Source organism: Zootermopsis nevadensis, unplaced genomic scaffold (assembly GCF_977971745.1).
Source record: "Zootermopsis nevadensis isolate Lab colony 2312 unplaced genomic scaffold, Znev_1.0 Znev_ptg000001l, whole genome shotgun sequence".
Lineage (NCBI taxonomy): Eukaryota > Metazoa > Arthropoda > Insecta > Blattodea > Termopsidae > Zootermopsis > Zootermopsis nevadensis.
Window position 1 is genome coordinate 10,123,960 of NW_028259133.1, and position 27,699 is coordinate 10,151,658.

The 27,699-nt window shown below is 35.7% G+C and overlaps 1 long non-coding RNA gene across 5 annotated transcripts in view; it reads right to left on the reverse strand.

The window, feature by feature from the left end:
- Window positions 1-27,699, reverse strand: part of LOC110829915 (uncharacterized) — a 588,956-nt gene that overhangs the window by 160,403 nt on the left and 400,854 nt on the right. For all 5 annotated transcript variants that reach the window (XR_015533600.1, XR_015533601.1, XR_015533605.1 and 2 more), the window contains exon 3: window positions 4,303-4,386. This is a non-coding gene — a long non-coding RNA (uncharacterized LOC110829915). The remainder of the gene's footprint in view (window positions 1-4,302; window positions 4,387-27,699) is intronic.

Sequence of the window (27,699 nt, forward strand, 5' to 3'; positions counted from 1 at the left end):
AAGCGATGATATCAAGGATAGCTTTTATGAAGAATTGGAATCAGTATTTGATACATTTGGCAAGTATCACATGAAAATTCTGCTAGGAGATTTCAATGCAAAAATTGGGAGGGAGGATGTCTTCAAACCCACAATAGGCAGCGAGAGTCTCCATGCACTTAGTAATGATAATGGCGTCAGAGCAGTGACCTTCGCTACGTCAAAAGATTTAATTGTAAAAAGTACAAAATTTCCACACCGTGATGTTCATAAATACACTTGGACTTCCCCAGATGGCAGAACACACAATCAAATAGATCATGTTTTAGTAGATAAGAGAAGGCAGACAAATGTAATTGATGTGAGATCATTCAGAGGAGCAGATTGCGACACTGATCATTATCTGGTGGTAGCAAAAGTGAGGGAGCGGCTTTCAGTAAGTAGACGAACTAAACAAAATTTTGACACAGAAAGATTTGATTTGAAAAAATTAAGTGAGGGAGAGGCAAAGGAACAATATCAAGTTGAAATTTCGAATAGGTTTCAAATTTTAGAGACAAATGAGGATAATGAAAGTGTGGACATCAACAGGGAGTGGGAAAATGTCAGAAACTGCATCAAAATTTCAGCAAAAGAGAAACTAGGATACTACAGGAGAAAGCAAAATAAACCGTGGTTTGATGAAGAATGTTCAAAATTAATAGATCGAAGGAAGCAAACAAAATTTCAATGGTTGCAGAACCCAAACAAAACAAATGCGGATAATCTATGTAACGTGAGACGTGAGGCTAGTAGAACCTTTAGGACTAAGAAAAGGGAATACCTGAAGGGCAAAATTGCTGAACTTGAGACAAATAATAAGGAAAAAAACATCAGAGACCTGTACAGAGGCATTAATAACTTTAAGAAAGGATATCAACCCCAGACTAATTTGGTAAAGGATGATAGTGGCAATTTGCTTGCAGATCCAATAAAAATTGTGAATAGGTGGAAAAATTTCTTTAGCGAGCTCTTAAATGTTCATAATACTGGTGATATTAGACAGATTAAAATGCATACAGCTGAACTGTTGGTGCCAGAACCTAGCTTAGATGAAGTGGAACTAGCCATTGGGAAGTTGAAAAGTTATAAATCTCCAGGAATTGATCAGATTCCGGCCGAATTAATTAAAGCAGGTGGCAAAGGGTTGCATATGAGGATCCATAAGCTTATTCAGTTAATTTGGGATAAGGAAGAGATGCCACATCAATGGAAGGAATCCATAATTATTCCTATTTATAAGAAGGGGGACAAGACTGAGTGTGGTAATTACCGAGGAATATCGCTGCTATCAACCTCATACAAAATTCTATCCAACATTCTTTTGGCAAGATTAACCCCATATGCGAATGAAACTATTGGGGATCATCAGTGTGGGTTCAGACGAAACAGATCAACGATTGATCAGATCTTTTGCATTCGTCAGATACTAGAGAAAAAATGGGAGTTCGGTGGGACTGTACATCAGTTATTTATAGATTTCAAAAAAGCCTATGACTCTGTGAAGAGAGAAGTGCTATATAATATTCTTATTGAATTTGGTATACCAAAGAAGCTAGTGGGTCTAATAAAAATGTGCTTAAATGAAACCTGCAGCAAAATTCGAGTAGGTAAATATGTATCTGAGACATTCCTCATCAAGAACGGTCTAAAACAAGGAGATGCTTTGTCTCCCTTGCTCTTTAACTTTGCGCTAGAATACGCCATCAGGAAGGTCCAAGGTAGGCAGGAGGGTTTGCAATTGAACGGGACACATCAGCTATTGGCATATGCTGATGATGTTAATTTATTGGGGGACGATATAAATACAATAAAGAGGAACGCAGAAGTTTTACTAGAGGCTGGTAGACAAGTGGGGCTGGAAGTAAATTCAGAAAAAACTAAGTACATGTTAGTATCTCGTCATCAGAAGACAGGCGGGCAAAATTATCTTAGGGTAGCTAATAAATCCTTTGAAAGGGTTACAAAGTTCAAATATTTGGGAACAACAATAACAAATCAAAATGATACTTGTGAGGAAGTTAGGAGGAGACTAAATTCCGGAAATGCTTGCTACTTCTCAGTCCAAAATATTTTGTCTTCCCGTCTGATTTCTAAGAACCTGAAAATTAAAGTATACAAAACAATAATCTTGCCTGTTGTTTTGTATGGGTGCGAAACATGGTCTCTCACTCAGAGGGAGGAACACAGATTGCAGGTGTTTGAGAATCGGGTGTTGAGGAGGATATTTGGGCCTAAGAGGGAAGACGATGGGGCGTGGAGAAAACTGCACAATGACGAGCTTAAAAATCTGTACTGCTCCCCCAGTATTGTGAGGGTGATTAAGTCGAGAAGAGTGAGATGGGCGGGACATGTAGCGCGCATGGATGGGACAAGAGGTGTGCACCGGGTACTGGTTGGGAAACCTGAAGGGAAGAGACCGCTGGGGAGACCTAGACGTAGATGGGAGGATAATCTCAGGCGGGATCTATCCGAGATAGGAGTTGAAGGAAACTGGATTTTGTTGGCCCAGGACAGGGTCCGGTGGAGGGCTTTGGTTAATTCGGTGATGAACCTTCGGGTTCGGTAAGCCATCTAGTTAGTTAGTTAGTTAGTTATACTCTTCAGCATTGACAGTACAGATTTATCATATCTTTTAAAACTCTCAGCGCTACTTCACATAATTTTATGTTCTTGTTAAATTATCTCACCTGATATAATGATCATACTTACAATAACACACTACAAATATAAGTCCTTATAACGATACGTTGTTTCAAAGAATGATAGCACTTCGTGATACGCTTATCGACATAACTCGAGGGGAAATGCACCCCTTAGCTAATAGTTCAGCAAACATCCGCTAGGTGGTGCTGGAGGCGCCATATCAACCACCACCACCACCACCACAAACGACAACAGCGAAATCCATTAACAGCTCATAATATCGTTAAGCGGAGGAGGATTAACGTATTTAAAACGTGTGATGTCCTACAAATAACTCAAAAAAGATACAGAATAATTGTATACAATCAGAAGTTGTATAACAAACCTGACGGCATATAAAGCACCATTATATTATATGCTGCCTTTATTTCTTCTAAATGGATCCAACTTTGATGTACAGACCTTTCTCTGTTATTCACGTAAATGTTAGCACCTCACTCTTTGGGTTTTCTACATGTATGACTCCAAAATTCTTCCTCATTTTCGCCACATGCTAGGCGAAATGCTAGTGTAACTTAAGCCATTCAGGTAAGATATAGCCTTTTTCGATGACGTACCAATAATTCTAATTTAAAACATTAACTGTACCACTAACCAAATGCGTTCAGGGAAAACTTATTTATGCTAATATTATCTTTTGATTTTCTTACTTACTTCACGTACCACTGAACATTGGCTTGCATACCACCAGTGCTGCGCGTACCATAGGTGGAGAAACGCTGCTTTTTAATTACTTTAAAAAACATTTTAAAGGTATGTAAGACTTGAGGTTCTCACAGCGGTGAGTATGAAGATTTCTGTCTTCTGGGTTATTGCGCTGTGTAGTCTGGTCGATGTTAACCAACGTTTCAGAGGTCATACTGCCTCCGTCATCAGGGCGATGATGACGGAGGCAGTATGACCTCTGAAACGTTGGTTAACATCGACCAGACTACACAGCGCAACAACCCAGAAGACAGAAATCTTCATACTCATCGCCCTGATGACGGAGGCAGTATGACCTCTGATACGTTGGTAAACATCAACCAGACTACACAGCGCAAGAACCCAGAAGACAGAAATCTTCATTTTAAAGGTAATTTCAGGACCTGAGAGACAAAAGCTGGCCAAGCATATTTATTCATTTATTATAATTTAATTTACCTTTGCCCTGAAATGTTTCATAAAGGCGGTGGTTTCGGATAGGGCCTTATCTTTTGGTAAAATCCACATTCACGAAGTAATTTCGGGTTTCGGATACAATATCATATTTTAGTAACACACATTGAACTGCTTCATTTTCCAAAATTTTACTATGATGTTTCGTCGTTTCGTCATTTTATTATTTGCAGGTTTACGAACATTAAATTTTATTTTATATTATTTATCAATTTGCATCTTTCTCTTCAGTGCAAAAACTGAAATGTAACCGTCTGTCTATCTCTGTTAAATATCACAAGGCAGGATATACGTCTTTAAAGGGAATATTACAACGTTCTATCAACTTATTAGTAAGGAACCGCGAAAATAGAAATTTATATTTTGATGATGTCCTAATTAATTAAAGAAATAGAATAGACTAATTGGTTTGGTACTTGCCATGCCATCCGATGTTCTGCTTGTAGCGTGGTGACGTAGCTGTAATAAGGCTTGCCAAAAAATCCCAGGGCTCTCGCGCCTCAGCTAAAATGAAAAATTGCTTCACTGTAATTGGCTACAATCACTGTGCTGTAGTTCATGACTTCAGAAGATAGCAAAAATGTCTTCTCAGTCTATAAGCCTACATTGAAGTAGGCATAAGTTGTAACCTCCCTGTGTTATATTTTATCCTCAAGCACCTGAAATTGCATTTGTAACTTACATTACTAAGTGCAAAAATTAATGTCAATTACATGATGGAGGCAGCAAAGAACTCTGAAACGTTGTTAAGTTTCCACCACGATACACAGTTCTAAAACCCAGAAGACAGCCATTTGCGTCGCTCTGAGGTCCTCAAATACTATTTAAAGTCACTCATTTGTAACTCGATGCTAATCTTACAAATATGCATATCAACGCATGTTATAGAATTATTATTATTCGTAATTCTTTTCTGCTGGCTTTCATATATTTATTGTATATCTCTATTTATATACTGTTTAGCTTCTGTAAAATGTTTTAAAAACTCATTTTTCAACATGTGAGACACGGTTCTGAAACACGAAGCAACCTGCTTAGATCTCCCTCAGTTAAGATTTCAACCACACGTAGTTCAGTATAATTTTTCAGGTCTCTGGAAATTTTGAGAGAGACAGCACAGTTTATCAAAAAAAGATTTAAATTGATTGATCAGTATTACGTAATATATTTCAATTGTTTCTTCATGTGATAGTAATCAAGCTTCTGGTCTGTACAGTGTCAAATTAAAATTGCTGGATTATTTTAAGTAACGTTGACTTCCCATTGTTTGTACCTAGCATCACTGTTGCAGCCTTTCGTGTAAAGGTAAACACCCAAAGAAATTGTCATCAAAACCTAACTTTTTAGTAGTCTCATCAAAGACTGTAACGTGACACTTACTGTTATGGCTTCGATATATGACATCGATAAATTTAATCCTTCTTTGTTTCATCTGTAGCTGAACTGAATCTATATTCATTTGAGAAACGTCGTTGTCAACAAAAAGACGTGAAGGAAGGGAGGTAGGGCAGTGCTTCTGGTTTAACCCCTTCCACCCACAAGGTCTCCCTTCGTCTCCTTTAAGTTCACAATTAATTGATTTCCCTCAGTTACCTCTCAAATGCGGGGAAAGGGGACCTGCTACGAGAGTACAGCATTTGGCAATTACGTACTGATTGACAGCTCATGTGTCACCCTGACAACAGCACACCACTGCCAACTACATTCCTGTACGATCTGGATGGGCCATAATCGGCTATTCTTATGGGACAACAGCAGGAAAGTCTGTTTTTCATATAACTTAATGTCACAGATCATAGTGAATTATTAATAATATGCAAGAAATTTATATATTTAGTTCATTATTTGTTTTTGTATTGCTATGTTTACTTTTATTATTTTTTTGTATTGTTAGTGCTCGGCTGTTATTGGCCTTTTTGGCTGTTGCCAAGCACTCAAATAAATGAATTGAATTGAATGAATGAAATACAGTATTAATAACCAGTGGCTGTGCACTGCTTAAAAATTGTTTATATAAAAAAGAAAAATGTTACTATCCAAAAACAAAGGTTTAAATAATTAGTATATATTGGTTACGTTCTTACATAGGGAAATTGATAGTTTGGAAGCGTTCCTGTTTAATAAATATCTTGAGAACGGGCGAAGTAAGGAAAAAGTTTCAAAGTGAAATAAGCCCAGAATTGAATTCAGGATATCTATTATTATTCACTTGAATTATTTATAGGCTTAAAGAAGATTCAGATCGTTGTAACACGTCATGCTGGATGATGTCATATATGGCAATGGCAACACTGCTTGCAAAGCAAAAGCGGTATATTTTACGACAATATCGCACATTTTTGCATGTCTTCACCTTGTCTACAGTCTTATTGACATTAACATTTTATTTACTGACGACCAACTGGAGCATGTATTGGAATTAAGTATTAGGTTCTTTGCACTGGTATCAATGTAGTAAATTAAATTTTTTGAATTAATGACTAATTTTAATACTGATAAACAAATTCATAGCAATACGCTGGAATAAAATTCTCATTAGAAAACTCTAACATGTAAATGCACTTTTTCATGAATTGGCCTAAATTGTTTTCTTAAAGCAATAACGGAATAAAGACGGTATTAATCTGCATTATCGACATATTCGCTATTGCCTCCATTCATCATTCGTAACACTGCTAAATCGTTCTCAGTTCTGTTCACAGATGGCGAAGCGTGCGTCAACCCCCTTACTTTTCCAGTTACCACTGTTTTTATTGTTTAGGTTACAGTGAAATAGACTTGGAGGAAAAAACAAGAAAAGGTAATCTGCTGGCACTGTATAATGATAAACAACAGATGAAGGAACCAAACAATAAAACTTCGGCAACTAGTAGACAATTTTACCTATGTGAAATAAGTATTCAACATATTTTTAAATATTGTTTTATTTACAGAATATTTGAACAACAAAAATATTTTGGCCCTCTGTCCAAGTTTCGAATTCTGCTACAGATTATTACGATTTTGAAGTAACAAAAATTAAAATAGTTATTTCTTGTATTATACAATTCCTAACATGGCAAATGAGTATTTGGACGCTTTAAGAAATCCAAGTGAGAGGAGCTCTTAATCAGCGTTGTTACTGAATATGAGATAAGGAAAGATCAAGACAGTTACTATTTTCATACTGAAAACCAATGATTTTACCAGGATACAAAGGTGTAATTTTGCAACTGGCACAGACATAAACTGACCTATTATGAGCACAAAGAACCAAATTTTCAATGTGAACCACAGTGATTTTCATCATTTCGTCCACTTTATTACAGAATAGGCTTTCTCATCAAAATGCATTCTTTCGTTCACTCCTCAAGCAAAGTATGATATATGACTTAACAAGTCTGAAAATCATTGGCATTCCTTACAAATGTTTCGCCCTCCCTTAAATATCTCAATAGGCAGAAAACGACACGGTATCACGGGTTCAAATTCCCAGCAGGTTACCAATAGAAACAGCATGATTGTTTGGTTATGCTGTGGGCAGAAGAATCATTCTTCAAGGGTGCGACACGGATATCCTTAAAAATATATATGTTATATATAAAACATCCTCACTACAGGGGTTCGGTAAGAAATGCCACCCCATGAATGTCCCAAAAACAATTCGGTATAGAATCTCTTGTAGTATTATCCGCAATAAGTTTAATGATAAGTGACCGCATTTACATTTTACAAAACGTAAAATGATAGAGACACCGCCTATCAGCCTTAAGTAGGGCTGAATTACGTAAGTTAGCAGTGATCTAACGCAGCATATGCAATCAGCTATTTTTGTGTTTTGCATCTCTTAGTCATATCAAGTCCGTCCAGCTGAACGCCGTGACAGAAACTTAAATTAAGCTAAGACTACTTTCTTTTACTTCCATTCAAATTTATTATTATATCTTAACCCTTTAAAGCCTAGTCGAACTACAGCGTATTTTATCATCTTACACTTAAAAATTGCAAAATTTCTTTATTGTTATTATACCACTTGCCTCAACATCAGTAACTATGCATCTTGTACGATTTTTAGTGTAAGCAAAGATTATTACCTTAAACAGCTTCAATCAGTTAATATTTGTAAAGGTGAAGTGTAGTGTTTTCTTTGCAGTACGGACTGAAATCTTAAATATTATTTAGACGAGCTTTGGCTTCAAAGGCCATAAATTTATTCTATGTTTCCCGAGCTATTTAAAGTATTGTTATTTAAACCATATATATAAATTAATAGGATCAATTTTATGGTGCAAGTTTCCACATCCTCTGATATCAAAATCAGATCACAGATCATTATCGTTCTTTGGCCACAATTATCAATGAAAGAAGCTCATCACTATTCAAAATATAATTACGTGTAAGTACGGGATGGCTCGTACGTTAAGAAAACGACAACGTCTTTGAAACATAACATCCGCTGAGAAATGTAGTGGCAGCTGATTATGTTCAGTTAAGTTAATTTTAATTGTTCTGCACGCCAAATTATTTGCTACACCAGCCATTGCATTGTAATATGCCTGATAATTAAGTGGCAAATATATCCTGAATTACCATTCAAAACAAGATGACTCTTCCGGTGACCTATATTACAAGACAGATGCTGATAAATTTTGGGACGTGGCAGTGCCTTGTGATAGACATCAGCTGTTCCCCACCTCGTCAATGACTGTCGTTAGAGCGGTGATTTACTGAGGTCGAATAATGTCCCTCACACGTGCGCCTTACCTTACTGTGCCCTGCATTGTTTTATGCAAGCGGTGGCCAGCAGAAGAACGTCGCAACGACCACGTTATTGTATTTTTCAACCTTACCAAATATTTCTGAGACACAACGTAGCAGCTGTAAGGATATGCAATGGTATTAAACTGGGAACGTAGTATTTCAGATAAGTGCATATAAATGAAATAGCATAGCACAGCTTAGGCCTAAGTATGTGTTTTGCGCTCTCGTATGCCTAGAAGACCTCAATAATAATAAATTTCTTATGAGCAAAATGTTCTATTTTGCAGTGCTGCTACTATTAAGCACTGTTTAGATATATATACTTATAATACGGGTGACGAAATCGTTTAAATTGCAGTTAGGGGAAAGGGGTCGGAAGGAGACAGAAGTACGAATGCGATAAAGCAAACATAAAAACGTGGTGAACGATAAAATTACGAAATACAATTTCCCGTTGAAATGTAATTTATTTTTTTGACAAATAAATCATGAATCAGGAATGGGTTGCGTTGACACCTTGACAATCCTGTATAGGACCATGTTAATCTTCATGGCATTTTTATGTTTCTTTAACGTTTTACAATTATATTAGTGTTCCCTAGGTGGATTATTTGTTTTTATTTATATTTCTTCATTTATTTTGCTCTGTGTTAATATTGTTTCTATTTTGGGTTTGCCTGTACTTGGCAGTTATATTTAATACTGTGCATGTATAAGTTTAGTTAATCTGTTTGTGTACTATTTTTCATTATTATTTCATTATTATTGTATGTATTATCAGTGTTTGCCTGTTATTGGTTTCTTGCTGTTGGCAAACACGTAAATAAATTAATTGAATTGAATTATTATATGGACTAAATTTAATGAAAATTGCTTCAATATATTTGTAAATATTATCTGTGACAATGCTGACCTGAGGATCACTGTTTGGACCTGGAACGATTACGTTATACGAAGTGCGTGGGCAATCTGGAAACTGAGAGATATTACTTCATCCAACTACAGGACCTGAATAGGTTATCAAAATGTTGTTTGACATTATTTATTTCGGGAAACCTGAAAGGAAATGACTACTTTGGAGACTTAGGCGTAGAGGACAGTATTTAAACTATGTCCTGTATTTAAAACAATATGTAAGGGTGCAGCCTGGAATCAACTGATTCAGGATAGATTTCAGTGGCAGTTATTCAGTCGATTAGTGTGCGTCATCGAGTCATCGTTGCACTTATTGGCATGCAACAGAGATACGCCACTCATCCTCCAAGAACCTCAGCTGCAACGTCACTGCATTCAGCTCCGAATTGTACTCCTCCACCCACCACCAGTAGTGCCATCGTCAAGATGCTAATACAGCAAAAGCCTCCCACAATACAGCAGTTTTAAAATAGAATTCATACATTTCACCTTTTCCAGCCTTAGTAAGACTGAACTGCTGTGTTTGTTTGTCCAGCTGAGAATAATGGTAGCTGCTGGTCGGTAGATACGGGCATGCGTGTGTTGGCCTATATAGGGGTAAAGTTAAATTTTCTGTACTTTCTGAAGTTAACCCCCCATGATGCTTCTAAGGGTTGCAATAAATCTTTGTAACAGACACTCGAATACCAGTTGGACTAACTTCACAAATAAAAGTGAAATTTGAACCTACATTTGTGACAGAAACACCGGTATGAGCGCGTGTCTTGGTTTACCAGTTTTTAAAGCGAAAACTGCAGCTTGTGTGACTTTCGCAGGGATCGAATCATACAACATTTTAAAATCATCTGAAGACTAAGTATTTATACAAAGTTTATAGGGTTCCAAATGCTGAAGATTTAGAGCATAAATCTGCTTAGCAATTATTATAATGTGATGTGACAAATATACGTTAAATGCATGAATGTTCTTGACATATACATTGACATATGAAATTAATTTTGTTTTGAATATCAATAGGTGTTTCAAAACTACGCTTCGGATAATGGACAAGGATAAATTATTCCTACAGCTGTACTTAACCATCTATCGAATTAGTAAAGATATATAATTTAGAAACAGTGCAATATGTATTGATATAAATATAAAAACACCTACTTTAAACCCCAAGTCAAGTCAACTGGAAAATCAGAATATACATTTCTAAAAATAAACCCTACTACTTGAGGAAGAATTAACAAAATAAGGACAAGTCAATGATGGAGATATCTTATAAAGCTGATTGTTTCTCAACTGGTAAAAATATTTATCAGACTTTATGATAACTAAAGATTTATCTTAAAAAAGTGGCTAAATTATATCCTGTGTCAACTAAATCCAATCCACATACTCGCAACCTACTTCTTTAACAACCACTGTGATGTTAAGTTCACAATTTCGCAAACGTCATCATAATGGTCTCTTCCCTTCAGGTTTTGTTTGCATATCTCATCTGCTCTATACCACGTTTATTTCATTCTCCTTCATTTGTGTTACTTCTTCTCGTTTAGAACCAAGCACCTCTTCACAGAAACTTTTAATCTGTATTCATCTCGTACCGGTAGGCTGAAAGACCAGGCTTAACACCCTTTTAAAATGATACGTACGTTATGATAAATTGCCATGCATTTTCTGAATTAAATTTCATTTTAACATGTTCATTATAATGTCTGAATAATGTGTACCCTTATTTAGTTAAATATTAGGCCTGTGTTGTTTATGCTTACCGCTATGATCTAGGAAATTTAACTAAGAAGTGAATGACATAAAAATAATGAAATAAATAAACGAATATAGTGCAGTATTTGTAAACTCCTTTGTCCTTTCTACCTATCCACAGAAAAAATGAGACTTAATCGAAAATATATATTTTATACAAAAAATACTACATAATTTCTAGAGATCTATTGGTACTGCCTGAATAGTGAAACTAAGGAAGTTATAAAAGGTTGGACATGTAGTTCGAAAGGAAAATAAGAAGTATTTGTCAATCCTTTCGGTACACGAAGAAGGAAATGTCCTTATTACCTGGTCAACTATTAGTTATTTCGGAAGCACTGTACTCCATGTTTTTACTTAAATTAGATTTATACGAATAGGATACAAAACAATTAATAAATAAACTTAAATTAGTTTTTTTTTAAGGATCGTGATGGTAATGGAGATTTCAATGCAAGGATAGAACTTTGAAAGCCAAACAACTCTAATTTTAAGTAAATTTCAATGAACGTAAATTTCCATAAGACCAAGACTGCCACATTGTATCTTACGACAGAATAGAACGTCGTGTCGAAAGGTTTATGTGTGTAAAGTAAATCGAATAATCATTCCCTTGCTTTTAGATATTGTATTCAAAGCCACAAAGAGCAATTCAAAGGAATTACCTCATTTTTGAGGCAGGAAAATAAATTAATAGGCTATTGTGGACCAAAGGATACTTTCATTCCAAATAATTATTTTTAATTATTAATTCAAATATTTTGGGACTACATTAACAAATTAAAATTGTCTTTACAAAAAAAAAGCTAAGGAAAAATTATATTCTGGAAATTCTTTACTACATATCAGCTATAATCTCCTAAGTTCTATTCTTCTATCTAAATGAATAATAATTTTGCTCGTCATTTATATGGGTGATGAAGTTGATTGCCTCAAAGAAACATGGACTAAGGATGGCCCATCGTGTTGTTGTGGGTTAAAACGCTGTTTATTAGGAAGAACCTGCTGCCTCTGTCTTTAACCGTGAATTATCATAACAAAAGCACGGTCTGGAAACAGCTTATGTGCTTTCAATAGTAATCAATAAAGTACAAATTCGCAGATAATGACGTTAAAAATCTATAATAGTATCATGTTAATTTTAATATCTACAACAATGAAGTTTAAAAAGTCCATATTACAGGTTAAAAAAATACAGTGGCATAGGCCCAATAAAGGTAGCGAAAATCTATGAGTAATTATATTTTAACTAATGTTCGTAACTAAAACCATGTAGCATCGATTTGCCTCAAAACATTTACCATGAAACCTAACAATTTCAAAGCTGCTCTTAAGATTGGGCGGGCGTTTTTGTATGTGGGAAATTGTGTAGAGGTTTACTTGTTTGCGGGGAGAGGTAGACAGGATAAAATAAGTCGGCCGGTCTTCTTTGTTGGTTTCCAATCAATGTAATTACACGATCCGAATCGCCGATCCATTGTTGTTCCGAGCTGAAGTATGAGTTACACATAAAAAGGCGCTCATCTACAGTCACAGCACTTCGTGTTTCATGCAGATCATCAGGGATAATTTCTGATTTCGTAGTTAATGGCCTGACGCCATTGTGGCTCGGGATACGTACGTGTGGGTGTGTTTTGAAATAGTACGCTCTACGTACGCCGCTGAAAACATGGTCGCCAACAACTTGAGGATCGGTCACTCACTGAACAATTTCAGAGGGTGCTATGCACCCCCTAAACTTTATTTATCTGTATTTTAACTTTTAAACAATTTTTAAACAATTAATTTTAAGCATTGTAAGTAGGTAGTACTCATTTTTGATCAGAAACAATTTTTATATGTTTGTAGTTTTCCATAGTGTTTCTCGCCTTCGCAATTTTGATGGAGAGTGGAGACGGTTGAGTTGCGTGCTGTCGGTTTTGTTTTGAGTAAGAACTTTAATGTAGATTAATAGTGGAAGAGGCAAATGAACACACTGTAGCTCTACTCCGAACGTTCCTTCTGTTTTTGGTATCGACTCTTTGTTGTCGGATGCGATTTGACAAATTTGTAATGCAAACCAGACTAACCCCTAAAATTATGACAACTAAAGCACACATCATTCGTGTTACTTCTGTGTTTTACGTCAAATATCGTGTTTCCTCGATTTTAAAACTCACTTTTTAAATGTTAATTCTTTTTAAATCTGGGTGCGTCTTATATTTGAATTTGTCTAATAATCGGTGCTGAAAAATTTTATTGTTAAACTTAAGCGCAATGAAAATCTTTATGTTTATACCACTAGTTATAGGACAGTAAACACAGAGATAGCAAAAAAGATTTCCAAAATATTAATGCAAAGGATTTTATGTTTGAATATAAACAATGCCTACTTTAACATATGTATTCGTTTTCTGAGAAGGTGGTTTGTCACATTTATTTAAAAATGTAATTGAGGACTAGAACAACAACAACAATAAAAATTCAATTCAATTCCTTTATATAGAGTGTTTGCCAACAGCAAAGAGCCTATGACAGGTAAACACTAAAACAAAAATACAACAAAAAATACAAATTACATACAAAAACAAATAACTACCAAACACTAATATAAATGTAAAACACCAAAAAATACTAAAACAATACAAGGAAACAAAATAAAAGCAATAATCAAATTAAAACAAATAACCATGCTAGATCACCAATCTAGGCCACTCTCTAGATCATTTCTCTTAATGAGAAAGTCCCCTCATAAGAAACAATGTTTATGCCAAATACGTCCAAAAATTTACATACATTTGCAGGAATGACACACCTGGCTGAAGGGCTATGTCTAATAATAATAATAATAATATAACTAATACCCTAGTAGCAGAACCCGCAGGTCCAACACCGACAACACCAAAGCTCGCTATCGAACACTATCCTGAGCCAACTTCATCAATTTAACAACCCCACAGCCCCCCTAATATCCATCATGCTATTTTCCTCCCATCTCCTTCTTGGACTGCCCAGTGATCGTTTTCCAGGATTCCCCACCAAACCTCTGTATGCACCTCTTACTTCTCATGAATGCTACATGTCCAGCCCATCGGAGTCTCCTAGATTTCACTATCCTCACCCATATAATTCATGCATCTCCTGTTTATGTAATATTCCAAATTCCCCATTTATTTCATCTATCCTAGGTACAAATATCTTTCTGAGTATAATTATAATGGCCATGATGATGATAGAAACGTAACATAGATTTCTGTGTGCGTATAATTTGAGAAGGCGCCAAAAAATATGAAGTAATTATCATGAAGTATCAAGATGATGAACCAAACCAAATTTCCTAACAAAAACATAAACAAAAATTGTACAAATCTTGAGCGTGGAGACAGTGAAGGAAAAAGCTACAACAATGGAAAACCACAAAGCGTTGTTAGTAATGGCAAAAACAAATGCAATATTCGAAAATAAGGTAACGCATGGTCAATACATCTGAAACATAAATGCCTGAGTCATCAACGAAAAGGACGCTTTTCACCTTCTTCTTCTTCTGCTTAGAAAGGGAAAACTTAAAAAGACTAAAAGCGAGATAATTGATGCACAAAACCAAGAAGTGGATGTCAAAAGTATGCAACAAAGATTCTGAGGTCTGCAGAAGACAATAATTGCAAAATGTGCCAGCAATATAATAACAACATAGAATAATTAATATTGGATTCTCCAGCTGCAGATGCGATTAATGCTGCAGAAATATTTATTATGCAACAACACTAATTACTTTTTTTTATCTACTTCAACTAAACTTTTGAGATAAGAGATAATTACTAAAAAAACTCGGACAGTGCATATTGTACCGGAATACACATAATATTCTCATGCGTTCTTTGCAACGAACATTTAAAGGTATTTAATCCGCCTTGTTCGACAATTTCCACTTTGACCACCAGATCGCACACCTCAGTGTATACCTCACGACTCTCCTGATCCGTAATTCTGTTATCACTGCTCGCAGGATGTCCAAAGGTACGATTTTGGGGTCTAGCAGAATAGCACTTGCCTCCACGCCAAATTTCATATAAATGCATGCAGTTATTCTCGATTAGAATCGATTGGACTGACACGACCAGCCCATACTGCGCTCTCGCAATGCACTTTATACAAGGAACACATAACAGATAAACAATTAATATGATGTTCGGTTAATTTTTTAAATCGTCTGTACCTTAAAAATTTTGGTAGCTAAGAGCAGGGGTTAAAGCCGAATAAAACCTAGTTAAAAACGAAATAAGAAAAGGTGAAGCCCACAGATTTCCTGGAAAAGTGAATTTAAATGGCCGCACCGTTACTTAGCCATCCTCACTTACCACATAAAAACAGACAAAACATTTAGACTGTAAAACAAGTGTGCACGTTCTGAACATCATCTTTCCATGAATTTTAATCAACTTTTACTGTCACATCATCCTACTGCGACAACTCTTGCATCATTAATCTGTCAATACAGCCATGGTTTTTACGTGTAATGACCCTCCAATAAGCGGCTTTCCTGGTTCCCAGTACATACTCCACCGTAACTGAATCGAATCTGGAAGAGCTTTTCTTTTATTAGGGCCTTGAGAGCTTGAACGGTCATTCGCAAAGTTTATGCTACTGGCGTGTGGAAATGTTTACTCGAACTTTGTAATTTATGAACAATAGTCTGTACATGTATACGGGCCATTTAAATCTTTTTTACCTTAGTTTTATTTTAGATGTACACATCTTCTTTGTTTATTCATATGCACCACTTACAATCGAAGATATTTAAAATAATATATTTAATAATTACGAGGAAATAAAAATAAAAATTTAATATTAGAAGTTTAAATATTAGTATTAACATAAATCTTCTGAGGCAAATACAGTTGTATTTAATGAGTAACTGGATTTTGATAAAAACTAAAGAGTCTAAAATATGTTAGGCTAAAAAGGCATTTTTAATGGCTAATCAAGCCTGGAGGAAATAAAAACATTGATTGTGGCACTGAAGATGATAAATATGGCGAAAATGTGTGAAGATTTATTCATTAATGTACTAACTTAAGAGCCTTATTTGGCATTATCACGTTATTCACCAGGTATGTCATTAGAAATTCCGAATTATGGCAGAAAATTGTATTTATTATTATTAGCAAAATTAATATAAATTTTCATACCTTTTGAAGAGTATTTTTGTCAGACACGGATACAATGGTAACCAAACCGAGCGAGAACAAGGCTCTGACAGTTATGTAATATTTAAGATAATTAGAGATTAAAATATACAAAAACGTAGTTTTATGGGATACAGAAAACTATATTACGATTATCTTCATAAATTGTACACTTCGTCAAATATAATAAGAACACGAAATCTGTGACGATGAAAGTATAGAGACATGTGGCATTAATAGGTTTTTTTAAATAAATTACCATGTATTAGTCGGAAAGCCAAAAGTAAAGATGAAACTTGCTAGGTCATGTATTTATCCGCAGTTCGTTTAAACACATTGCCAGTTGTATGGAATATACAACATAAAGGACAGAATGCTTAATTAATAATGAACGGGAAAGGGTAAGAAGGAAAGCTGTAGTGACCTAATTAATGTAGGTCTACTGTCCCGGCATTTGCCTGAAGGGACTGATAAAAACCAAGAAACCTTCATTTAGGATAGCAGAAACCGGACACCGATTTGAACGCGGGACCTCCCAAATATGAAACATGGGTGCTGGCAACTCGGTCCCGAGAGTCGTGAAGAGACAGACCTACTTGTAGACAGGAGAAGGTTGGTTATATTCTGTATTTTAACAACCTGTCCCAGGCTTATGATGGATTTATCTCACCAAAGGAGCTTCAAATGGCTGAGAGAAGAGCCAGTGCCAATTGCTTGATAAAACAAAAATGAGCCTACAGGTTTCACAAGAGGCGGAGTATATTTAGACTAACTGAGCGACTATTAGCTTGTCATGAGAAGATTTCAGGTTCTCATTGCGGCGAATATGAATATGTTTGTCTTCTCTGATATTGCACCGTGAAGTCAGAAAAATATCGCTCTAAACATGGAGTCAGCAAACACCTCTGAAACGTCGGTACACTCCTACCAAATCCGCATCATACATGTGAAGGAATGTGTTCTATGGAGTTTGGAAGGTTGTTGTCTATATAAAGGCCTAACCCCAACATTCGTAACGCCGCCGAGATTCAGACCCAGAGCTGACAGAACGCGAGTACAAAGTATTATCGCTGCACAAACCTGACAGACATAAAACAGTCTACTGTTTGCCCATTTCAACTCCTAATTTAACACGAACTTACTTACGTTTGCACCTACTAAGGACGTGAAAGTATCTTTAAAAGTAACCTCTTTAAATAACCAATTTATTCTATGCAATTCACCAAACAATAAGCCATTCTAAATTACCCTCGATATTTTTTAACATTCCCTTTTGAACACGCTAATAGATTTTCACCCTCGTTTTCTCCCCATACTTTCACCCCCTTTCCGTATAAACAACAGTTGCAACCATGACTTTAATAGTGGGGGAAAGACTGTGTGTGGCTTGTGTACTAGAAAATTGCAAATGCAAATTTAAATGCAGCATCACACCGAAATCTGAAAATTGAAAATGTTATGTTACTGCTGAACATGTCTTCCCCGTTTATTCAAGTACGGGCCAACGACCTGTGCTTTTGTTTTTTTAACATGGAATATTTTTACGGTGAAAGGGATGTTAGCCCTAAATCCAAACATCAAGCTGGAGGACAACCCCTTATCGGTTGTCCGCATCCGCTTATTTAAAATATTCGCAGCTATTCCTCCATCCGTAACCTGAGAACGCGCCGTGAGGTGACACGGACCCACCAAACATGAGGATGGCAAATAATTGTCGCTACCTCGGGATCGAGTCCGGTAGTGGGCTATGATGTTGGTGTTGGCTTCTGCTACCAGGGAGATTGTTAGTTAGTTATTTAACGTTACTGAACCAATTATGTGTCCTTCGTGTTTCTAGAAATTCATAAGTCATAAAATTAACCAGCTTTCTGACAAAACACAATTGTGCCGGTGTAATCCACTAAATATTTTAGAACCTGACAAATTTTTACAGAACTTCGTGTAGTCTATTCTCTTAGTTGGACAGACGAAATCTATGGCAATTAAAGGGAAGGAGTTACAAAATTTAAAATTGTTGAGCAGGTGCAAACATCAGTATATTTTAATAACATTATATCCAGTAGATAAGATATGTAGATAATAAAATTCGTAGTTTTAATAAAATCAGTTACATCATGAAGATACATTTCGAAGTAATGTGTCCAAAAGTACACAACTCAAACTTCATAAAATTACAGGAGACACCACAATATTGTTTGAATATACAAAATGGACTTTGGAAGATAATAAAAATGATTGGACGTTAAACAAATAAAATTTATTGAAACAATGGGAGAATTTTCGAGAAATTACAAAGTCAAATTTGGAAAACCAACATCGTGAGCGCATTGAAGGATATAATATTACAATTACGAGGCCATATAATGAGAACGAACAACTAAAGATAGTAGGGAACCTAAAGGTTCATCACAGAATTAACCAAAGTCCTCCATCGGTCCCTGTCCTAGGCAAAAAAACTCTTTCTATGACGATATTTTATTTGCAGAACGTAGAACAATTACATAGCTGCGGCACGATATTTAGAGTTAGCCTCTGGTTTGATGACGATAACTAATGATCCGTCGTAACAAAGATTATTAAATTTTGTACGGTGATAAATCATAAACATGCACTGTTAGGCACTTGTTAGGTATTAACAATTATCATAAATAAAACAAAATAGAAAAATTTCAAATTATACCTGAAACATTAACTGATTCGGAAACACTAAGCTACTAGAGGAAATTATGCACATAACTATATTAATATATTGCAAGAAGATGAATATATTTTAAACGGATTTAGCCTAGTGAATTATACAATCTATTTTTTTTATTTATACCGTATTGTGGTGTTAATTTTTATCACTAACAAAACAACTGTCTCAAAGCTAATCGAACTGCAGGTAGATCACGAAGACAGAAATTCTTCCTTCTATTGCGTAAAATATTAACCATATAAAGACTCTTTTAAACAATGTCACAGAGTTTAACTATGGCTATATTCAATAAATTTTTCTCAGGTGGTCAGCCGCGTCGAATGGTTAAACGATGAAACCGATGTTTAACCACCTAACGCGGCTGATCACTCGGGATTATTTTATTGAGTTACGTCGCCGCGTAAACTTCAAATCAAATGGCTATATTCTTGGTTTTGTTCCAAAATTTCGTACAGTGGGCCATTTCCCAGAATTTTTTTTATTTGTCCTGTAAATAAAGCAAGATTCACTAGATAGACACTAAAAAATTAATTCGGTCGTCAATTTTGTTGTTGTAAAATCGTTCAAATCCATAAAATATCTTCTATGTCTAAATATGGAGGCATTCTGACGGACATGATATCCCCTGTACGTTCTTATTTGGTTCACCTGTACAAAGAATTTGGAAGCCGAATAAGTATTAAAAAAATATATCTCACGCTGTGAAAGTAAACTTTTATGTAAACATGGGTTACGCTTTATTTATTTCATTTTTATCATCCGTGTTATTATTAATACTGCAGGCAATATCAAGTTGATACATTCTCTTAAGGTATGTGAAAATGCTTAATTTATTATATCAGTGTCATACACACCTCAGACAATGGACAATGCGCAACATTATACTAGTATCAGCAAGCGATGTTTTAGGACGAAATTCTCATTTGTGGATGATTCATGGCGTAGGTGAAATAGATTTTGCTTCTAAAAAATTCAGAATCTGTGGAAGGCCTCTTACATAGAGATAAATGTTAAAGAGAGAGGGTAGGTACATAAGAAAGAAGACAAAAGGCTGTAGACGAAGCAGCGGTGAGATCCGGGGGTTGGCTCAAATGTGGGGGAAGGATGTGTAGCGTATAATGATAAGGGGATGCAATCAACCACAAAACACATTAATTAACTATTGATCGTAGCTTGGTGCTGGCTTGTGGAGGGGGTCTCCTGTTTCATTAGAGCTACATGTGCATTAATTCAGGTCCACCGAGAACTCGGAATGTTAAGGCGATGCAGCTACAGGAGGGTGGAAATCCAACGGCCAAACTCAAAACAGAAATACTTAGAAATCTGATAATACAAATTAATAGCCATGCGAATGTCCGTCTCTAACGGAGCTTTACAGATTGTAATACCTTAATCATGTTTTCAGTACTCATACGCATTCATTTTAAATAATAAACCGCCAATATTTCAGTAAAAATAATCCTGCAGGTAATGCTTCTAAAATTTATCTTAACTCCAACCCACATATTTTCAAGAGTGAAATATTTACCATATAGAACCTGTTTCATGCATACATTTATCTAGCAGGCTTATGTGTGTATAGGTTACAGACAAATTACCTAAACTTCTAATCAAATAATATCAACACACCTTAGAAAGATTGTCAATTTGATGAAATTCAGAAAAGTGGCTAATTTAATATTCTGTAAAGATAAACTCTTGTTCTTTGGGTGAAGATAAGTACTTACAAATATGTAGAACTCTTTTGTTGACAGCTTATGAAGACCTAATCACTCTTTGTATTTCAGGTATAATGATTCACTAGTTAATTTGATTAAATGTAAAAGCAAATAGATCACAGACTTTACTCCTATTGCCTGCAGATCCTGTACAGTTACTTTCCCATATCAACAAATAATTGTCGTAAAATGTTGCACACTTTTAAAGGATATACAATTTATCACATAAACGACCGGCTAATGCAGCTTAACTTAAAAACCAGAACGACTCCAATTTTAGTGTCGTTAAAAAGCTTTAAATATGTGACATCAGGTAGCATAGGCCTATATTTATTAAGGAGTTCTGTAAAACAGGCTATTAGATTTAACAATTTTTATAAACGAGTACACATGTGTTGCAAAAACACAACTATATAAACATTAAATTACGTTATATTGCATAGCTCATTGTAATAGTTCGAAATGCACTACTCGTAGGCGATAGGCTGCGTGAGACTGAAGTTTTATCCAACATTTCGATGACTGTCTAGGCCTCCATCATCTATTCCATTCGCTTGCCGTGAAAGCTTAAATAATGTGCAGCCTACTGCGAACTGCTGCATGCCTAAAAAATTTTCTATCGGAAAGAGGACTAAAAGTTTAAAATTCTGGGCTCTGTCTGATGTATCAGTCTTCCAATATTTTGGATTTGTAGTCTATGAATACAGACAAAATATATTTGACCTCGATGTTTGAAATTGCAATTATAATTTTATTTTGCAGCTAATGTACTTGTATGCAAACATTTTTGAATTTGTTTCTTTGAAAGTCTTTTGTCGATCCATCACTTATTATTCGCTAACATCAGAAAATTCCGCTGATCAACTGGCACCAAAAAGTTAAAATCTTTATATACGAAATTTCGATAGCTACACCTCATAAATCGTACCATAAAAATTGCATGCCCAATGTTATAAAGAATGAGCAAATGTTAAAACTGATTCTGCTTTACTTAGAGGTCGACAGAAATTAACAAATGACGTAATTTCAGTATCTATTTAAAACAAATGGAGTAATTTGTTACTATCCATAAACGTATAAGGTTGTGGTTAAAGCAGCAAAGCTAAGTGAATAGAAATTCAATTGATCTCGCTCGGGTATTGTAGAGTTATCCATCTTCGTCAGTCATGACGTCACTTCACCCAGCTGTCTCTTCTCCTTTTATTTCTCCTGTTTCTGTCCACTTCCCTTATTCTCTGTATCCGTTTTTCTTTCCTTTTCCCGTGTGGCTGTATTATGATTCATGATATGGCTATCTCTGCAATTCGCGAGCGATTATCCTTTCAAGTACAGTTCGGACTAAAAGTTTTCACCGTGGCTGAAATAAATCAAAAGAAATAAACAGATCATATTTTAATTTCATTATTGTACAAGGGGAGCAGTTGATTTTCACAAAAGAAAAGTTTCTTTAGTAGGCTTGCTGATTTAACAATCTTTGTTAAGTATTTTACTTAATTATGCTTTATTTGTCGCTGTAACCCATATTATGCAACGTAGAACTTAATTAAGTTATTTTAAATGCTAGAACATTATTATTCAAAACTAAAGTCAAACATTTTATCTCAGTATTTACATGTAGGGTTTCAAGGAAACTTCTGCAGCTGTCTGAAGGCCAACATTTATACCCGATACTTCAAAATACAAAGCAGAAATGCTCACTAATCGACAGTAAATTTCGTCTGTCGTTCGCGACATAGGAAATGTCACATTATTGTTAACGTCTTCGTTAATATTTCAGTATATGAATGAAAACAATACAGGACCAACACTTTAACAAGCAACAAGTTAGGAAACGTCGTATAGCATGAAAATTCCGGTGCGTTCACCATAATGTGACCTTTGAACTTTGCGAATGGCGCTAGTGACGTCATAGTTGTCTGGGCGACTAAGTGTTCTACAGGTGACTACGGTAACCATGGTAAACGATGAAGCATGGCGCTTCTAAAACTTCTGCGCGCAGAAATGCATGCCGATCTACATTTAAAGTAACCGGGAAGGTTTCCTGATTTTAACTAAATCTGGGAAGTGCCGGCAAATTTTAGTAAATTACCCCAGTTAATTTTTCGTAAAAATCCGTTCAGTCGTATTAGATTTGGAGTTCTCACGGCGATGAAGAAGCCGATGTTGGTCTTCTGGGTTTGCAAAACCATGTAAACCACTAAGTAGATACCAACGTTTTGGAGGAAAACACTGAGAAACGTTCAGCCCTGAAGATAGAGACAGTATATTATACATTAATATTGATATCTACTTACAAGTCTTCATATGGTTGCAACCCAGAAGTCTAACATCAACATACGTTCAGTCGTTGTCGAGTTATTTCATGTAGACAAACTGACGGAGAGAGGGACTTTGCGAAGCAAACAAGCGCGATGATAACTTAAGAACGCACATGAAAATGTAGACAGTCAGCATTTTCAACTTCACTACGCCATTTTATATGAGAGTGGATGAGCAGTACATGGTCATTTTGCGCATTTTAAAAAGCGTATCGCGAGGTCGTTGATCTGAATTTTTCTCGTTTCTTGCATCCAGTAATGTCTTTGTAGAGGCCTGCCAGAATGGGTAGACTTTAAGTAGCCTCATTCTGGCTCTAGTACCCGACCTGGGCAGTGATATCACATATGAAGTAAGCCATCTTGGTCAAACTGTCGGGCCACGGGCCACATCTGGCCCGACACTGCTGTAAGCAGGCCCGCCTCGAAATTATTTATTAATGTGTCACTACTTACTACAAGCTCATTTATTTTCTTTATTTCGACGAATTTAAAAATAATATGAGCCTTATCTCTTCTGTCTTTTTACGTGCAAGTGTTTTAATTTTAAGGTTGTATACGTCCTCAAGCTATTTTAGTTAAATCGAGAGAGAAATGCGAAGTACATGTGATAAATTACCAAGATACGTCTGTAGACATTGGCAAATGTTGACCTATTACGACAAAATATTTTAGGATTTTTTTACTTTTTTATGTTGGAATTACTTAACTAGCAACTTACTGTTCAGAATGTGTGGAGAATATTAAAAATCAGCTTGCAATGGTCTATAACAGGTGTATCATTATCCACAAATGTTATACCGAAACATTCTTTCAATATAAGACTACATGCGAAGTCTTAAATAGGATTGAGAGTTCCTTAGTATATTGTAAGTATATTTCAGAGAAACAGAGACACCCTCTCACCCCACTTTGAAACATCACTGATCCCCACCACTCCTACAACTTACAAAGACAGACTAAAAAGACCAAACGGGAACTAATTAAAAAGTCTCAAACACAGAAGCTCAGCTACATTTGTTACAGTCTTCCCTCCTTTTTCTTTGTCGTGTCTCTTAATTTTTTGTTCCATTTAGAAAGAAAACAGCCAACCAATCACGAAGTTGCTAAGTTCGGATTTCCATGAAATACACTGGAAGTAACCAATCGATTGAGTGTTTCAGAGGACGTCCACTTCTTTCGTTCTTTCAAGGGAACTTGTTTCCCATGAGACAATGAAATGGTCTAAAAACGGCTTGTTAACTACAATTTGCCATACAAGGATAATCGGGAACAAAATACAATGAGTAAATTTCATAAAATGTTTTCCTAACACTATATCCATGTAATTAATTTTGACTGAACATGCTTCGATTTGATTCGATTACTGAAGATGGTCTTTGCACATCTCGAAAACTCGCAACTTAATAAATACCGAGACAAATTATTATTCATAAATTCGATGGTACATGAGATAAACATTAGTTAAGCAATACCAGATCTCAGGATTCAATAATTACTTTGTTTCTAAGATACGAAATTTAGTGTAACAACAAGAGCATAAATGTCATTTATAAAAGAACTCTTACTTGTTTAATAAAATTGAGGTAGAGACGGCCGCTAGAATACTCTACGTACTGTTTCCACCACCAACTAACTAGTGTAGAGCAAAACATCATCAGCCAAGTTCTAGAATACCTCTAGCTGGAATGCTCTCACTGCTGTGTACATTCCTAGTTTAATTCTGTGATTCTTAAATTTACTCAAACAATAATAGGAAAAAATTTCAGTCGACATTCACCTTTGAAGCTAAGCAGTAATCAGAAACCACTCGCTACTCATAATCGGTTTTGACACAGGCCTAACAGTAAAAGTAAAGTTTATCTTATCATTAACATAAAAAATATATTTTATACTTTATTTATGCTATTCTCTGACAGCTCTGATGGCAATGGCTCCTTTGCTTTATCTGTGTCTGTCTATCCTTACATCTTTCATATCGCTCCAATAAATTGGTCCATTCAATTTTCGACCTTGTCCGACTTGCTGCTCTCGGCTTATTTATCGACTTCATGATAGAGCACCTCTGAAACGTCGGTCAACGTCTAACAGACTACACGGCGCATCATTCCAGAAGAAATCTCTCTTAGATCTTTTCATTATTCTGTAATGCTTCTGCCCAGATAATCAAATTACGCTGTTCTTTAGTCGAATTTATAAAGGACACAAATTTTTGCAGTTTCATAAAGCATTGTGACACGCCAAATTTCTCACGACTTGTTTTCGGGAGGCAAGACACAATAGTTGGAGTACTACTTATAAGAAAGACTGCATACCAGTCGTACAGCTATCAATAGGCACTTCAAGAATATTTCAGTGAACACAGTTATATCTGTACATTTATCAATCGAAATCAAAATACATTCTGTATAAATCATATTATGAAGACGAATAGGGCAAGCACGTATTAAAAATACTAAATAAAGACGAGTGAATAGGTTCACGCTTCGGTCGTCTGTACCCGAAAAATAACTCATAATTATACTTAATATTACGGCCATAGAACATATTTAGCTGTTCTACACAAGGAGGAAAAACAAACCCTTGTTATTCAGTGTATTCTGGTATCATTAGTGACTGATTCTCCATGAATAAATTAAATGATGACAAACACACAGGAATGTCGAACCCATTAGAAACGGGCAGAAAGCAGTCTCGTGAAGACAACTCAGTGTCACGTTAGTTTCTGGTATATTTTTCCTGTGTATAAATGTTTTATTTGCAGACAAAATTTTAATGGGTTTCTTTCAACCTTGTATTCTGGTACTCGAATGGCATTCCAAACAACTTGTAGGCCTCAATTGTTTGAAACACGAGTCTAACCATTTTATAACATATTGCGTTAAGCACGTAAAATATGTAGCAAGTTTTTCGTGTGTTGAGTACCTATGGTTTGAGTCCACTTAACACTACATAAGCGTACTGCATCGAACAGACAAATTAACAATAAAATGCTTTCAGTGTGCTAATTGTCTTGGGGCGTAGGCCTGTAGGTTAAGGGGTTGCTAGGAGCACTGGAACCAACTTTTCTTTCCAGATATTGTTTCTTATTTCAACGACCATCTGACATTAATTTTTTTATTCAGTGACTGCACTGTCTGAGGCGTGGGCTTTGTGCCGCTTGGACACTATGATCGTGTGTTCGAATCCCCCTCAAGGCTTGGATGTCTGTCCCGGGTACAGATAGAGGCCTTGCGACGGGCTGATCACTGGTCCAGGGAGTCCTACCAACTGTCTAATAGATCAAAGCCAACTAATGTTGGGACCCGCAGATGCTCAAGGCACTGAAGAACGGGTCGCCTAAGTATCCTAATGAAGTAAGTAAGTAGGTAAGTAAGTACAAATTTCATACATTTAGAAACGCTTTGTTTATACACCATGGATTTTAGGACTTAATAAACCAGGGTAATTCAACGAATGGCCATACCTCACCTGAGCCCACTTGTGACTAGGCTGGCAAAGTCATACTTCAATTTTTCCCTGCTCCTACAAGCTCATTTATTTTATTTTCTCCTAAGGATTTAAAAAGAATCATGATTCTCTTCTCATCTGCTTCTTTACGTACAAGTTCCACTCATGTTACTGACGGTAAAATCCTTTCGCAAAATGTAAGATTTTGATGTAAAAATTATGTCAGATACAAGCTGCTGTAGAACTAAATTTAAAATAATATGCAGCACTATAGTAACCTTTTAACATTTCAATAACATTTATATTTGAGCATTTACTGTGGAAACTTATCATTTTTGAATAAGAATTGTTAAAGACATCAAAATTAACTATTACTTTCAAAAACATTGCCAACAAGGGTTTCTTGGGTTTTGGGTCTAAGGGGGAAATTATTCTTGGCCCAAGATTAAGAAATTTGGACAACCGGAAAAAAAAACTACATGCCTATCTTCAATCTTATCCTACCCCAGCTTTCTCGTAATCTGTTAATCTGATAATCAGGAGACTAAGAAATGGAATTATAATAGACCATTCTGTTTATTTTGATAAGCCCCAAATAGCCAAAGTGACAGGTGCCCCGATAGTTTATTGGCTGTGCGAGAGAAGACACGAGTGAATGATTTAACTATTAAATATATTAGTGTTCCATTTATAACTTTTGTCAGTTCATGTCTTCAATAAACCCTGATACATACTCAGAATATATACCTCGTACTCCTCAAATTAAGAACGTGCTCGCTTATAAACCAGAACCTATGGCAACAATACTACAATTCGAACAAAGCTTTAAAAAAAGAACGAAACAAAAAGTAAAACGAAACGAACATCGCCACGCAAATTTATCATCCATAACATTGTCATACATACGTCCAGATTGATGGACAGATAGACTGGAGCATATTCATATGTTATCATCCATTTAAACTTGCCGAGACGGTGTTCGTATAAAGAATGAATGGTTGTTTGGTGGAGGAGACAGGGTGTGGGCAGTTGTTGCATACAAGAGTGGGGAGGTTATCTCC